The sequence below is a fragment of the Mus pahari genome, chromosome 9 (assembly GCF_900095145.1).
Source record: "Mus pahari chromosome 9, PAHARI_EIJ_v1.1, whole genome shotgun sequence".
In the NCBI taxonomy this organism is placed as follows: domain Eukaryota; kingdom Metazoa; phylum Chordata; class Mammalia; order Rodentia; family Muridae; genus Mus; species Mus pahari.
The window spans coordinates 30,142,744-30,153,996 of record NC_034598.1 but is presented as its reverse complement, the minus strand read 5'-3'; the positions used below and the strand labels follow the sequence as shown (position 1 = coordinate 30,153,996).

Genomic DNA, 11,253 nt, shown 5'->3' with positions numbered 1-11,253 from the left:
ATATATATATATATAATTATTATATATATATAAGTGTGTGTGTATACACATATGTATATCTATAGAGAGATAGATATACATATGTGTACACACACATACACATATATATATATGTATATATATATATATATATGTATGTATTCATGTACAACACAGTAATCTAACACTCTAAACTTGAAAGCACTGAGACAAGCGTGTTTCCTCATATTAATAGTTTAATAGAGTAAACTCTAATTTAGAGTTCAAAAGCCAGAATGAGAAATTCCATGCTAACAATGAATGCTATGATGTGAAGATATTTGTATCACTGGTGCATGATTGAGTGAGACTGTTTAGATATGAAATTCTGAGTCAACATAGAATTCTACAGAAGAATAAGTATTTCCTGGTGAAGAGGAAAAAAACAGGTGCTGAGGTGACTATGACCTTCACAGGTAGATAAATGCTCGAGAGGAAGTCAAATGCCTTATAGTAGCTGATATAGAAAGAGGAGGGGCTAGAGGGAACCAATTGAACTGAGATGTGGACGATAGAAGCAAGCACCAAATCTGAAGGTCCCTTACATATGGCAGTGATGAGCTGAATTTAATATGAACACCACAAGAAATGGCACTCAGGCCCAGAGTCTTATTTTCTAAATATGGTGGTAAATATCAAGTGCCTTTTGACATATCACTTGAGTTTAAGAGAGAGAATGAGAGGTAATAAAAGTGGAAGGAGATACAATGTCAGGACCAGATGCAGGAGACCATGTCTGAACCTGAACTGAGGACATGACTAGACTGCCCTAATGCTTCCCTGAGCAAGAATAAACTTTCAGTCATTCCCAATGGGGCTCCTGGACTTTCTACTCTTCATTATGTTTATGACTGTAAATCATTCCTATGCCTCTTTGAGAAACAAATATTCTTAAAAGCTTGTCCATTTTACAGCATATAAATGTCCTTCTCTGAAAGGTGGGAACCATTCATTTGAAAGTAAGATATGCCAGATTCTCTCTAATTTCATCAGTTTTTCAGAAGAGGAGGAGCATAACTTTCAGAGGAACATTTCATCATGGAAAGACATTTACCATCAGTTTACTATTTCTTATAGTCAAACTGATTAGCAATGGAAATGATACTCAACTCCTGTAATTTCATCTCTGAAAAATCTTCAGCCAATTTGTTGTTTTGTTTTTGTTTTATTTTTGTTTTCGTTCTTTTAGCAAAATGGAGCACAGACTTTATTCTAGCTTTGGTTTCCTATCATAGTACCCTAGGCCAAATTCTTTCCTGATGCAAGTTCTTAATAGTAGACACTATAGAAATTACAGATAAGTCTAGAAAAATCTAAATAAATTAGGAAAACAGGAATGTATTTAAGACAAATTGTGGAAGGACTAAAAAAATTTATTCAGATTTAGAAGTGAATTTGTTGAATTTCCAAGATTGTCCAAAGCTATATATTTTGAGTAAGTTTGTGGGATAAGTTGAGGTATTTAACCTTGAAAATAGTGGATGTTATATGTGAACTATCAGTTGCAGGAAGCAGGCAGGCCTGTATCCATGTGAAAGCAAAGTCTAGGAGAAAAGGACTGCATTGGAGCTGTGAGATGTGATTACAGATCCTTGTACTACATAAGAATGTCTAGGAAAAATGGGAAGAGCTGGAGAACCTTGGGATGTAGAACAGAAATACAATGGACCCCTGATGTTTATAAACAGAGATGGGCCCAGTGAAAACACAAATATGTAAAGAGCTAGCTGTGTAAGCCTAACCCTGTCCCTCATCTCGCTTATAAGAAAACCAGTCAGTATGGTACCCAACTGTGATCGCAACAATATTGTGGAGGTGGGAGCAGGAGGTAGTCAGTTAGCCAAGCCTTCACAGCAAGCTTAAGGCCAATATAGAGCATGTCTTTAAAATTAAAGCTGAATGTCACCTGAGGAGATTGCCACTGAACCTCACGCATATTCATCATGAGTACACGCAACTGCACACATATTCAAGGATCCACATGAATATAAACATACAAACAAGTGCACATACATGTACATAAACAAAAAATCCAAGGAAAAAATACAAGATCTGTAAAAACAGATGGATGGCCAGAAGCGAAACTGAGATGAAAGAAGTTCATAATCAGGAAGGTCCCAGTGTTCTGTGGAAGGGCTGCTGTATCATATAATTTTAGCCAGGTCTCCTTGCACTGTTTTTTATATCAAATTATATCATGAAGAAGGTAATGAGGTCACATCTCTTCATATGCTGTATGGTAATTCAGTATATATTTATTATTGGAAGCATATTCAAATAATAAATGGGGCTTATTAAAAACCATTCCATTCTTTATTTTCAATAAACCACCCATTTGTGTTTTTTTTTCATACTTCCATAGTGGAGGACATTCGGCTAACTGCCTGTAGACACGCAATAATGAGGTAATTATTTGTATCGCCAACATGAACTTGCAGTGAACATGGGTAGATTTTTTTTTTTAATCCACCAAGAATCATTTTAAGATTTGATATGCTCCGATTCATTTGATGCTGTTGACATTTTGAGGTTGTGTCCAGTAACCTAGGCAACTGCTCTCATTCCTCTTCTAATTTGCTACTATTTATAGAGCTGATATAGACTCAATGGCCTCAGAGATATTCCCTTAGAGAAGCGTGGACTTACAAGCTATGAAATTCTCCTGGGTAAATAATAAATGCATGTTAAACTCACAAATACATTTATTTGAGCTGTAATTTATATGGCTAAGAAGCCCTTTTAAAAGTGTCAGAACTTCATCCTGAAAGATGAACTGACAATGGTTGAAATAAAAAATGTAAGTATAAAAAGTATACAGAAACAGTATCAGCATTTAGAGATCGTAGATTCAGATACCTTCACAGAAAGACTGCTGTCCTTATTTAGAACTATTGAATGAGTCCCCTTTTACCAACCCTCATTTGTAAGCCACCACGTATGTTCTAGTTTAATTGTGGGAGACAGGGCAGACTTAAAGCTTTGATTGCTTTTAAGCTGTATGGGAAGGGAAGAAACACTGGGCACATCTTGGGCAAAGCTAGAGAAAGGGGTAATTTTTAAATTATTATTATTTTTTATTTTTTAGATATTTTCTTTGTATACATTTCAAATGTTATCCCCTTTCCTAATTTCCCCTCCGAATTTCCCTTATCCCCTCCCGCCCTGCTCCCCAACCCACCTACTCCCATTCCTGGTCCTGGCATTTCCCTATACTTGGGCATAGAACCTTCACAGGACCAATGGCCTCTCCTCCAATTGAAGACCAACTAGACCATCTTCTGCTACATATATAGCTAGAGCCACAAGATCCACCATATGTTTTCTTTGATTGGTGGTATAAGAGCTCTGGAAGTACTGGTTAGTTCATATGGATGCTCCTCCTATGGGGCTTCAGACCTCTTCAGCTCCCTGGGTACTTTCTCTGGCTCCTTCATTAGTGACCCTGTGCTCTGTCCAATGAATGACTGTGAGCATCCACTTCTGTATTTGCCAGGCACAGGTTGAGCCTCACAGGAGACAGCAATATCAGGCTCTTGTCAGCAGGCTTTTGTTGGCATCTGCCTAGGTGTTTGAGTTTTGTGGTTGTATATGTGATAGATCTAGATGTCCCTCAACAGAGGAATGGATACAGAAAATGTGGTTCATTTACCCAATGGAGTACTACTCAGCTATTAAAAACAATTAATTTATGAAATTCTTAGGTAAATGGATGGATCTGGAGGACAGCATCCTGAGTGAGGTAACCCAATCACAAAAGAACTCACATGATATGCACTCACTGATAAGAGGAAACTTAGAATACCCAAGAGAATACCCAAGATACAATTTGCAAAACACATGAAACTCAAGAAGGAAGAAGACCAAAGTCTGGATACTTTGTTCCTTCTTAGACTAGGGAACAAAATACCCATGGAAGGAATTACAGAGACAAAGTTCACAGCAGCACCTGAAGGAAGGACCATCCAGAAAGGTGTAATTTTTAAATGTTTACTTAGGAAAAACTACCTCCAACATGCCAATATTGGGATATGATTTCCAGTCTCTTCCCTATAATTAGTATGTATCATTAAAAAAAATAGGAATTCACTTTCTGTGAAACTTTGAGGTGTTTGGAATTACCAGAATGAGACTTTTCTGTCTCTATTATAGGTTATGACCATCTTTGTAAGGTTATACATTTCTGAATTCCCTGCCTTTTAAAAAAATGTGGATTGAGGAAACTGGATAGAATAAGGAGTCCAGAAGAAGACCAAAAGAGTCAATTAACCTGGATCCTTGGGGTCTTCCAGAGAGTGAGCCACCAATGAAAGAACACACAAGGACTGTATAGCAGAGTTTTCCCTGTCCAATCACTTTAAATAGTAATACAAGAAACCTGTGATTGGATAGGGAAAAGGGAGGCTGAGCAAAACATTGCAGAAATAGAGATGGAGGAGACAGGTAGGGAGAGGAAGGAAGATGGAGCAGAAGAAAGATGATCCAGATTCTGCATGGCTTTAAATAGCCACAGGCAGTTATGAATATAATAAGAGGATAGAATAATTGGGATAACTTGTCTAATCCAGGTGGGCAGCTTGTATCACTATGAATTGTCTCTTAAATTATTTTTTGGGCGTCTAGTGAGTTGAGAGTTTATTGATTAAATCTGACCAATTAAAGACAAGCTTCTAGAGTTTTGATTTACTGGTTTAAGGGGATTTATGACAACTTGCCACTGGGGGTAAATGACTGAGAAGAGGCAAGTGGCTCTGAGGCCAGTGAACTGGAGCCGGGAAGGACGCTGTACAGAGGCTCACCTAGAGACAGCAGAACTGTGGGCAAAGAGTACCTGGGTGAACTGAGGAAACTCACCAATTCTTTCAATATTCCTGCAACAGGACTGGAATGGCAGATGTGCAGCTTCATCTTCATGTGGGTCCTGAAAAACTGGAGCAGGGGCTTACCATGACCCTGTTGCCTGTCTGTGGATCCTGCTCCACTAGCTGGGCTGTCTTGTCTGGCTTCAGTGCAAAAGAATGCACCTAGTCCTGCAGTGATTTGAGGTGCCAGAGAGGATTGGTACCCAGGGGTGAGGATCTACCTTTTCAGAGGTGAAGAAGAAAGGGTAAGGAAGGAAGAAAGACTATGATGGTGGCCTGAGAGGAGAAGAGGGACTGCAATCTGGATATAAAATGAAGAAATACATAAATGGTGGAAAATAAAATAAAATGCAACCTTATAAATGTGGTTGAGACCTCTGATAGAGATAGAATATATGGATTGCCAAGCTACCACAACAATACAACGAAGAAAAATTCCCAGATGACTGGACCAAGCCTCTACTCAACAATGAAAAACACAAGAACTTGACCATTCTTGGGTATTTTTTTTCTCTGTTTTGCTCTACTGTAAAGAGTTAATTGTTTGGTCTCTATTTCAGCTCCAATGTACCCTATGTAGTCACATGTATTCTGGTATCATTCATGAATCATATCAAAGCCAAATTCCTTTTAAACTTTTGAAGTGTTCCAGATGCCTTACCTTTTTCAAAAAGCAAAACAGAAACAAATACTTCAAAAGACTTTCAGTAGCAGAGTATTTAAGATGTCAAAATGTTCAGTACCATGAAAGCAAATGTCTTACTTTACTTCCTTAGCTAGGGGATGGGTGTTCCATGGATGTCTGAGGCTACACATAGTATCAAATTTTCTATGTATAGAAGCTATTCCAATGCCAAATTTATGAATTATATTCCTTTTCATCAAGTAACAAAATAGAATACTTATAGAAATATACTCTTAAAATTGCCAGCATTGCTACTCTTGCAACTTGGGGCCACTATTGGATGAAATAACACTTACTCAAGCACAGACCTGAAATGTTAATACCAATAAAGTGGACCTGAGAACTGAAATAACAACATGATGGGTAATCAGATGGAGGTAGACACAGAATGGATGGGCTGAATAAGAGTCATTTACCTCCTATGTAAGATGGATCAATAGTGAGCACATGAAATTTAAATTTTATGAATTATCTATTTCTAGAAATTTCCATTAAAAATTGGACTATATTTGGCTGGAGGTCAATGAAACCCTAACAAATGAAATTATGGAATATTATTGCTGTCATAATATCAGAAGAACATAAAATACAAATTGATAGAATATATCCTCTGTGGCAAGAATTGAATTAATTTCTCCCATATATAATTTATTCTTAAAGTCCACATGAATTAGATACTGTTATCACTTTACCAGTGTGAAGACTGAGCATCAGAAATAGAACTTTTTCACAGTCATTTTTTTCTAAATAATATAGCAAAGACTCGAATCTATTGTTATGTGACTCTAAATATCATACTCTTGACTTCTACGCTTCTGGCATGGCTAGAAGCTGAACCACTCTACCCTGCATTTCAATAACTACGTACTTTCAATTTACTTTATTAAGCATCTCTAAACATGTAGTTGTCACCCAAAAAGAAAAGTTTGAGGAACATTCTCTCAGCTGCTCCCTTACAGAAATAATTTACTTGACTGCCTTTGTCATCCCAATTGCAGAAGATAATTCGGAGAAGTATTTGAGAATTAGAGATCATCTTTTTCTATTCTTGAAACAGGACAAAATGTCAGCTCAATAGTGGGCATATGCAACACAACTGCCTCTCCTCTTGTGAGTTGCATGTGGAAAGAATGGAGTTTATTGCCCTATAAAATCTCCTGCTGTCCAAAGCTATTTGCCTAAAGCCCCATTCATCAAGGGGAAGTGAGCTACCACAGGAAATTATGAGTGAATTGGCATTGCCAGGTAGATGCTGAATGTATTAGATTATCAAACTAATCTTCCAATTGTTAGAAGATCTAGCATTGGAATATTTAAAATTTTATAAGATTCAGGTAGGAATGTGAAGTGGGAATTTCTGTTTTCTTTTGAGAATAACTTGTTTTAGGTGCTATTTTTCTTGAAACTCTTACAAGAGGATGTTTCTGCTGAAGAAGACACATGGGAAGATGTTTTGCTAAGAACAGACATGTGGTGTATTTCTTGAAGCTGCCTGGAAGAGAGCCATGTGATGTTTTGCTAGAGCAAAACGATTGAGAGATCATGTCATTTTGGCAAAAGTATAAATATAATCCAACAGACAGTAAACAACACTGTGTGGCACTGGTTCACCTTGTCACTCTTTGCTGGTCTTTGTTGGGCTTTACTGATACTGGTTTTGCTGATGATGCTGGTGTGGAATTAATTTGTCTTACCACTATTTGCTGATCATCATTTGTCATAACTTTGTAGAAACAAATGCACCAAAGAACATCTGGTAATATTCCAGTGGCTTCTTGCCATTTCCTCAGACTTAGGCCAATTAGCCTAAGTCGCAGTTTCTTCTGTATCAGTCTACCATTCCTCATTCACGAATGGTGTTTGTGAGTGGATTGAGCTACTACTATTGATTCACGTGAACTAAACTGCCGAGATACTGAAAATGCAGATTGGATTCACCCCAAAGATCTATTTCTAAACAGGTCCATATGCTCCTTTGCCCTATTAACCTTTCCTTTCCACTGCTTCTGATGGGAGGTGGGCTAGAAGGGAGATTAAAACATTTAAGTACACTTAATAAAGAATGTTTTGTAAAAATAAGCCAATAGGAATGATTTCATGACATGATCTTTGGTTCCATGAATGATTTTCCCAGGGGAGACTTGTACTACCAATTCCATATTGAGACTGTAGAGCTTTAATCTACATCGTAAGTGTGCTGTTCTAGAAACTGTGCATGAGAACAGAAAACCTGTGAATTTTGTCACAATCAACATGCCTGGCATAAACTACTTGGATGCTTTGAATCTTATTCTCTACTTTCCAAAATGAAGGAGAGAAAAAGAAAAAAAAAATAATGTCAAGTCTTTAGTTTAAAAGAACTAAATATAAACTGAAAGATGTTGTGTGAACTACAATATATTACTTAATACTCAGAACGGCTATGCTTATACAAAAATATAATTTAGCTTGGATGTAGCCTAGTCTTAAGAAAAGGTGGATTCACAAAGGCTTTATGATCATAAACTTAGGAATAAGCCTATCATAAGCCTTACAAGAAATCCATTTTCCTACCTCATTTATTTTGAAACTATAAGTTTTTTTAAATCCTGTATTATGTTTGATTAAAGCACAAACAGAATACACAATAAGCTCTTTGAACAATCTTCTGCAAATCTATTACACAACCACACTCCCGTGCCACTGTGGACCTGTTCAGTAGCTATAATCGCACCGTTGGTCCAGAGAATTCCCGTGCTCAATATTGAGATAATCATGTTTGCTTGGCTCTCCAATTGCCACTTCATAAGGCAAACGCTATTGGTCATTTAATATTTGTCTCTCATTGTCTGCAGACTCTGAATCATTATTTTTAGTTACAGACCTTTACAATACCCAATGGCATTTACAGCTGATGACAGCTATAACGTATGATGCTGAGCCAAAGCTACTAGGAGTGGAACACAGAAAATAAAATGATAGTAAATAACTGTCACTCACTGCCTAAGTAGTATCTGAAATTGGTTCTAGCGCATGTCCAATATAACAGAGTGTGCATAATTTAAGAAGCAAAAATGAAAAAGGAATGTTGAGTCCTTCATCACGCAATGAACAGGAAGGAATCAGATGCTTGTCTTCCCAGAGACCATGAATTTAACACAGTGCCTGGCGTAAGTATTCAAATGATTCTCGGAGAAAATTCATGATGGACCTTATGATATTTCACCAAAGTGTTGGTATTCATGAAATGGATTTAAAGAAGCAGTATAATGGGCACAAAAACAAAAATTCTGAGTATAGTGGGAAGATAAGATCTCAGACACAAGAGTAAGGGACAAGGCATCACTCTCTCATTAGAAGAAATAGGAAATTGTTGGGGACATACAATGTCTGTCTAAGATTTTGAAACTTATTAAAACAATTTTTTTGGCCCTGGTCAAGTGATTCATATCAGAGACAGCCTTGTCCTATTCCTTTTGGTTTCGATAACCTAATTTAAAGATAAAGTAGGTTATAACTAACTGACAAGACAGATGCACATTAAAATGTGCTGTTAGATTAAATTGTGTATATTATGAAATAAGTAAATTTAAAACAGTTTTATTTTTACTGTTGACAACTAGATTCCACTGTAGCAAGATGCCACCACTATACAGGTTTGTTCCTCTGAGTTGGTTTCTGTCTCTTATTCCCTTAGGACTACATCAGGTTTGCCTGGTACTGGTTGTTTATCTCTACAACTAATATAGAATGTGTCCTAGCAGCTTCAGGTCCTAAGAAAACTCTTATGAATGATAATTGAATCTGATTGTAAAAACTTTCTCCACTTATCAAAAAAGTTATTGTTGTGGTTTCAATGCAGGTGGACTTCATAGGCTCATGTGTTTGAGTGCTTAGTCACCAAGAAGTAGAACTGTTTGAGACAGGTTAGGTTGAGGCTTGCTCCTTTGCTATGTATGGTAGTGCTAAATACTGACCCCCAAGATCTAGTTGTCTCAGGGATGAGGGATTCCTCACATACACCAAGTAATGCTACACAACAATGCTCCTTAATTTATAACTATCGGTTGAATAAAGATGCCTACAGCCTATAGCTGAGCTAGGCATGGTTTTCGTTCCCGGGCTTGGGGTCTGAGGCAGGGCCTCAAGAAGGGAGGGAGAAGGTGAAGAGAGGAGAAGATGTCATGGGGTAAGTAAGATATGAAAATATGGTCATGAGGGCTGGCCAATTGGATGTAAGAGCATCTCAGATGGAACATAGCAAGTTATAACTCAGGGTTATTGATAGGGAAGTAGACATAATAGCATAGAGGGTGGATATCTGCTCAGCCCTAGTACTTATAAGACTAATCATAAATATAAAGGTTTTGTATTTTTTATCTGGGAACTAAATAATTGAAAGTGGTGTAGAAACACCTGGTTAATATTAATTATTACCACAACAGATTATAATGATTTAGAACTGTGGCCAAATAAAGTTTATCAAGCTATGCATCACTGTATACATTTGAACTCATATTTTCCAAAGGGGAGCCACTGAGAACATGTGGAAACCATACTTAAAAATTTCCAATAAAAAATTGAAAGAGAATATACTAGTGAAGAATGGATCTAAGGAATGTGAATACCAGCCCCAAAGGGGTGGAAGTAGAAATATGTGATTCATAATGACTACACATTTTTCCAAAGGAATTTCACAGCATAATTACAGGCAAGGATTAGAGAGAGACGGAAAGAACATCTGAGTCATTTGGAATGTACATAGTGGAAAATAAAGGTGCAGAGGTGGGAGGTAGGTGAAACAGAATTTTGCTCCTAGCAGATCAGACAGTCTTGTTACTTGCTGTGGTGAGGTTTTCACACAGAGACAATAAGGAGAAACAGGATTGCTACAGAACTCTATATAGATGGAAGAAATTCCACACTGTAGAAAAATTTCGGAATGATCCTGAAAATATAAGCAGTCCTGTGAAAGACACAACAGAGTTCATCTAACTGGATCATAACCAGGTCACAGAGTAAATATGAGTAAATGTGGAGATAAGACAAGTTTTACATTTTCATTATTAAATATTAAAACTTATGAAGCACCCCCATAAATATCATCTCATTTGAAGTTACCAAGGAAACATGAAAAACATATGATGTAAGCCTCATTTTCTAAATGAAGAAATCTGAAGTGTCTAAAACAAGGATCCATTGTCTACATATATAAATCCTAAATGTAAAAACAGTCCTGTTTATCCAAATGTAATGTTGCCTTTTTGTTAATTAAACTTTGCTCTAGCAATGGTTTGTCAGCCTTGAGACCTAGCTTGATCCCAGTGACATAGATATACTCCACCAGCTACTGGAACCAAGTTTACCAGCAGCAAAACACATTTCTTCTTTATTGACACTTCCTGACTTTACATCTTTACAATGATAGCAGCTAGATTTGAAGAAAATCACACTTAGATATTATGTGTTCTAGATAGTTCCTGGTATGAATTAGCTCTAAGCAAATTAACAAACCAAGTAATCAGCAGAAATTCTAATCTCAACATGGAGGCTCCACCTGACATATAATCAAATACTTTCTGGCTATGAAAAGGTGCTATTTATAAACTCAGATGAAAGACAATCGTAGGCTACTTTTACCACAAAAGTTAGAGAAAAACAACTCTCTCTCTCTCTCTCTCTCTCTCTCTCTCTCTCTCTCTCTCTCTCTCT

At 37.0% G+C, this 11,253-nt stretch overlaps 1 protein-coding gene across 2 annotated transcripts in view; it reads right to left on the bottom strand.

Annotated features, from left to right (window-relative positions):
- The window catches only part of Ctnna3 (catenin alpha 3), a 1,475,129-nt gene that overhangs the window by 152,446 nt on the left and 1,311,430 nt on the right, over positions 1 to 11,253 (bottom strand). The window lies entirely within an intron of this gene.